Genomic DNA, 6,227 nt, shown 5'->3' on the forward strand with positions numbered 1-6,227 from the left:
TGGTGGGAAAGGAAGCATTAAAATAGGGTTGTCATGTGGATGAACCTTGCAGACATGATGTGCAGTAAGCGAAGCCAGACACCAAAGGACAAATATTGTATGATCTCACTGATGTGAAAAAATTATAAGCAAATTCTCACTTTGGAAACTACAATACAGGTTGCCAGGGTCTAGGGTGGAGGTAAGGAATGGGAAATTAATGCTTAAATGGTACAGAATTTATGTTTGGGGGGACGCAAACGTTTTGATGATGGCATGTGGTGATGATAGCACAAAATTGTGAATACAATTAAGACCATTGAATTACATATTTGTGGCTGAAAGGGAAATTTTTAGTTGGATATGTGTTACTAGCATTAAAAGTTTAAAAAACCCATAGGACTGTACAACACAAACAGTGACCCCTAAGGTAAACTATGGGCTATAGTTAATAGTACAATGATAATAATATTGTTTCACCAATTGTAACAAAGGTACTACATCTATGCAAATTAATAGGGAATTAAATAATAATAGGGAATTAAAAATAGGGAATTAATAGGGAATTTTTAAAAAATGAGACTGTCAGATTTAGCAAATAAACACACAGGACACCCAGTTAAATCTAAATTTCAGATACACAACATTTTTTTAGTGTAAAGATGTATTGGATATTTTAAATTCAAATGTAATTTGAATTGGGTGTCACATATTTTATCTGGCAACCCTAATTACAAGGGCTGAGGAACTAGGCATATAGGAGAAGGGGGTGTCATGAGAAAGGAAGAAGGGGCATACGGAAGACACATCCTCTGGCTGAGCAGGAGATGCCGCCCCAAGAATGGTACAGTTAGGAAAGGACACAAGTCCAAATTCCATCAACTCACACCTTAGCTCTGTATGGTTTGGATTGTCACTTTGGCACCCAGCTTTTCTTCAGGGTCCCAGCCATGGGTTTGCAAGACAGAGAGAAGAAAACAGACACCCTACCCCCTCAGTTGATGGCAGCCAAGTGGGATGCCCTCAGTGGGCACTGGGGAGGCAATGGGAGCTTAGAGAGGTGCTTGGCCAGGAGGTCGATTCCCTTGCCACCCTTTCCCGCCCTCAGAGGAGCCTTCCAGAAAATCCCAATAGGCCTGAGGTAAGGAACTTAATGACCAAGATGACAAATAATAGATAACTGCCATGATTTGACAGTTTAAACATTTATTGATACCAAGAAATGGTGTCCAGTCACTGAAATGTGCGGCACACCCAGTCACTGCTTGCGGCTGGGGCGGCTTGCACCCTGACGCTGACGGGGGGGGGGTTTGGAGGGGTCAGCTGGCTGCAAAGGCGTCTGAGGCTGCGGCAGACAGCCTCAGAGGGGCTCTCAGGCGTGGAGGACGCGCGGCGAGGGGAGAAAGAATGCCGCGGAGACCAGGTCTGGTACGCAAGTCCGGTTTATTAAGGAAGTGCAGTGGGTTATATAGAGAATGAGGAGGGCGGGGTAGAGCAGGAGGAGTGAGGGCTACGGGGCGGCTGGGGATTGGCAGAAACTTGTGGGCGGACTTGTGGTTTTGTGCTGTTAGCTGTTGCTAGGGAAGTGGGCAGATTTCAGGTTATGATGCAACAACTGCTCACAAATGGGTGGCCAAGTCCTCTCACGAGGGATGAAGAAAGGACTGACAGGTTGTGGCAGAAGTTCAGTTGGAGCCTCTTGTCAGAAAGTTGCACTTGGTGTGGCTCTCCCCCGCCCCGCCTTTTTGCCTTCTCAGAGTTTGGGCTGAGTCCCGGGTAACTTTAGACAGGCTCTCTCGTTTAGGGACACGCCCACCCCTGTCTTTATGAAAGACGTGGTTTCTTCATCTCACATGCACACCCCTTTAGAACCATAAATAGCTGGTGATTTTTCTCCAGGTACTTCTGGTTCTTGCTGGTTTGTGGAATTGCTTCTGCTAACTTTAGTTATCTGCAGTAACTCACACACACTGTCACCTACAAGCAAATTATATACTTCAATTCCCAAATGCTTCTGACTGGCGTATCCCATATTTTACATTTTTTGGACTCCAATAATAACAGTAGTCAGCATTGTGTGTAAGTGTGTGTGTCCTTAATTAAGATGAAATTATCTACTGTATTGGGACTCACTGATTTGAAGTACAAAGCAAGGAAGGAAAAACTAAGAATTGGTTCTATATATATGTAAACTGCTCTTTATTCATTCTTAATTATCATGCAGCATAGTAGCAATTACATCATTAAATTTGCATCAGGTTAACTTTTCTGTGTTTAATAACACCGAATACCATTTTCTTAACTTTCAGAATTCACTGCCCATTTTTTCCCATGTCTGCTCATGGGTCCACCATCTCAGTCACACAGCAGACATTCACCTCTCTCTGTACTAGGCTCTATGGCTACAGAGATGAAGAATTCATGGTGCTCGTTCGGAAGCACTTACAGTTTAGCAAACTTGTAAATAAAATTATAATATAGCATGTTGCATGCTGTAACAGAAATAGAAACAAAGTGTTAGGGGAGCCCAGGAGACTGAGAAACCCAGCCCCTCCCCAGGGAGTTGAGGAAAGCCATCAGAAGGAGGGGCCATCTGAACTGAGCTGCTAAGAATGAATAGGGGGAACAAATGTGGCTCAGGCAGTTGGGCGCCCGCTTCCACACAGGAGATCCTGGGTTCAGTTGCCAGGGCCTCCTAAAGAAGACAAACAATGAGCAGACAACGAGGGGAAAAAAGAGCAGACAATGAGCAAAAACAATGAGCAAACAGATGAGGAAACCACCTGGGGGGTGGGAAGGCAAAAAAAGAATGAATAGGAGCTTCCCAGTAAAGGGACCAGGGGGAGGGAAAATGATCTGAGGGAGAAATCATGATGTGCAAGCATTTCAGATCAAAGCGGGTGTGGCCGGATAGTGGTGAGAAGTTTCCTGTGGAAGGAATGTCGGCTGTGGAAGATGGGGCCATAGGACACAGAGCTGGGGAAACTGGCCAATCAGGAAGACCCTTATATACCAAGCTGGGTATTGTGCCCGGTAGGTAGGAATAGGACTCACTTTGATTTGGAAGAGGAAAGAAAGCTCTGGCAGCAATAGGAAGGGTGGTTTGGCATGAAAAAGACTGTTTCATCTTTTTAAGAATGAGAGAACAAAATATTCCATGAACCTCTTTCCATGTTAATAAATATGCTTCTCAACAATACTTCTACAGTCTATAAAACAACAGTATATTTAATCAAACTGCTATGTTGGGATATCTCAGGTAATTTCTGTATTTCTTCCTTATTTAGTTGTTGTTATAAGTAGTTCTACAATGAATGTGTTTATATTGGTCTTTGCACAGATCCTTAGTTATTGCCTTAAGGTATATTTCTAGGACTACTTGGTTAAAAGAATGCTCACTTGTAAGGTTTTAGATATCAAAAATTGTCTTCCAGAAAGGTGGTACCAATTTACATTCACACTAGCAGTGTTTAAGGGTGCCCTTCTCCCAACACCCTCATCAGTACAGAATGTTATAATTTTAAAAAATCTTTAGCTATCTGACATGAAATAAGTGATATCTCACTTTATTAACTTACATTTTTTTTGTTTTTGCTGATGAAAGCAAACTATCTTTTTTCATGGGCGGGGGAATTTGTATTCCTACTTTTGTGAATTGCCTGTCCTTGCTATTTGTTAATTTTTCTGCTGGTGTATTTGTCTATTGCCTTGTAAAACTCTCTGTGTATTAAGGACTTACGGTTTTGTCAGATGTGGTGTGAATACGTTCTTTCAGGTTGCTGTTTCTGCACACCTCCAACCCCCCCTACTAATCCCTCTAGGGAAAGCTGTGTCTCAGTCCTGAATCCCCCACGCACATACATAGTCCCTCTCGCACCACAAGTGGTCAGCAAACGTGCCGTGAAGAACGTGTGGATGATTTCTGTCCAGCCGCCTTTGTCAAAGTCATTCTGCCCCACTCTGTGAGAGGAAGGGGGTCAGGCGAATATTCAGAGCCAAGCCCAAGTTGTTTTGTAGCTTTCTCCAGTCATATGACAAACATTTATTGAGCACCTTTTGGGTGCCAGGCACTGTTCTAGGGACTAGGGATACAACAACAGGCAAAGCTTCCATGCCAGTTGAGGGAGACAGGTCAACACGATGAATAAATAAAATATGTATTATGTGAGGTTGTGGCCAGTTCTATAAAGGAAAACAAAATGGGATGTGGGGAAGGCTGCATTTGTAAATAGGGTGGTGGGGCAGATCTCTTGAGAAGACGGCAATTCAGCAGATGTGAAGGAAGGTGGGGGGGCAGTTAGCCAGGTGGGGATCTGGTGGAGAAGCATTCCAAGCAAACTGAGCAAGCTGCATGAGGTCCCTGGACAGCAGCAGGCCCGATGCTTTCCAGAAACAGCCAGGAAGTCAGGGTGGCTAGAGGGCAGGGAGCAGGTGGTGGCTGCTGGGGGTAGGGAGTGGGAGGAAAAGATGAGATGTGGAGGTGCTGTCCTGGGTGGTGCTGTAGGGACAGTTACCGGACATTGTATGTCCTCCCATGGCCCACTGGGTGGAACGTGGGTGAGTGTAAACTATAATGTGTCCCATTGACCATGAGGTGCAGCAGTGCTCAGAGATGTATTCACCAAGTGTAATGAATGTCTCATGATGATGGAGGAGGTTGTTGTTATGGAGGAGGAGTGGGGTGAGGGGGGTGGGGGGTATATGGGACCTCATATTTTTTTAATGTAACATTAAAAAAATAAAGACAAAAAAAAGTACAGAAAAACAAAAAAAGAAAAAAAATGAATGTAATCAATGCCACTCAACTGCACACTTAAAATTATTAAAATGGAAGTTTTATAATATATAATTATTTCTATTATCTCAATAAAACTTTTAAAAATTAAAAAAAAAGGCCTAGGGGAGGGGGCTACAGATCACGCACAACTTCACAGGCTATTGTGTAAACTTTTCTTTTTCTTTGAAATAGGAGGGTTTAGAGCAAAGGAGTGGTATGATTTGCTTTATATTAAAAAAAAAAAAAGATGACTGATATATTGGGACTTGACTGAGGTGGGGGACAAAGGTGGAAGGAGGGAGACCTGTAGAAGGATACTGCAGTCATCCAGGTGGGGGTAATGGCAGGTCAGCTGAAAGCAGCAGCTGAGGAGATGGTGAGGAGGGGTCAGATGTGGGCCATATTTTGATGGAGTAGAGCCATTAGCATTTCCTGACAAAATGGATTAAAATGTGAGAGAAACAGGGAAACGGACTTTGGCCCAGTGGTTAGGGCGTCCGTCTACCACATGGGAGGTCCGCGGTTCAAACCCCGGGCCTCCTTGACCCGTGTGGAGCTGGCCATGCGCAGCGCTGATGCGCGCAAGGAGTGCCGTGCCACGCAAGGGTGTCCCCCGCGTGGGGTAGCCCCACGCGCAAGGAGTGCGCCCGTGAGGAGAGCCGCCCAGCGTGAAAAGAAAGAGCAGCCTGCCCAGGAATGGCGCCGCCCACACTTCCCGTGCCGCTGACGACAACAGAGGCGGACAAAGAAACAAGACGCAGCAAATAGACACCAAGAACAGACAACCGGGGGAGGGGGGGAAATTAAATAAATAAATAAATCTTTAAAAAAAAAAATGTGAGAGAAACAGAGAAATAAATGTCGAGGATTTTGACTTGAGCAACTGAAGAACTGACATGAACTAAGATGGGAAGACACAGGCAGAGCGGGCTTAAAGGGAAAAATCAAGACTTGGATTTGGACATACTCAGTGTTAGGTATCTCTTAGACATCCAAGTGGAGAGGTTGAGTAAGTAATTGAAGATAATGTTACCAATAGTTGTATCCCAGAATCCTCAGGATTGGGGGATGAATAGTGGACTAGAGTAGACCTACTGTTATTCTGCTATAGATTTATGGTGATTCTAGCAATGGAAGAACTGTTACTGATGTGGAGACAGTAGCCACTGGAGGTTCTGAGGTCAGGGAGAGGGAAAAATAGGTGTAATGGGAGGGGGGGGCATTTTTGGGACTTTGGAATTGTCCAGAATGACAATGCAATGACAGATACAGGACATTATAATTTTTGTCATAATTTATAAAATTGTATGTGAAAGAGTATAAACTACAATGTATACTATAGTCCAGGGCTTAGTGTCAATGCTCCAAAATATGTTCATCAATTGTAACAAACGTACCACACTAATGAAGGATGTTGTTAATATGGGAAAATGTGTGCAGGATAGGGTGCAGGGCATATGGGAATCCCCCA

The sequence above is a fragment of the Dasypus novemcinctus genome, chromosome 4 (assembly GCF_030445035.2).
Source record: "Dasypus novemcinctus isolate mDasNov1 chromosome 4, mDasNov1.1.hap2, whole genome shotgun sequence".
Lineage (NCBI taxonomy): Eukaryota > Metazoa > Chordata > Mammalia > Cingulata > Dasypodidae > Dasypus > Dasypus novemcinctus.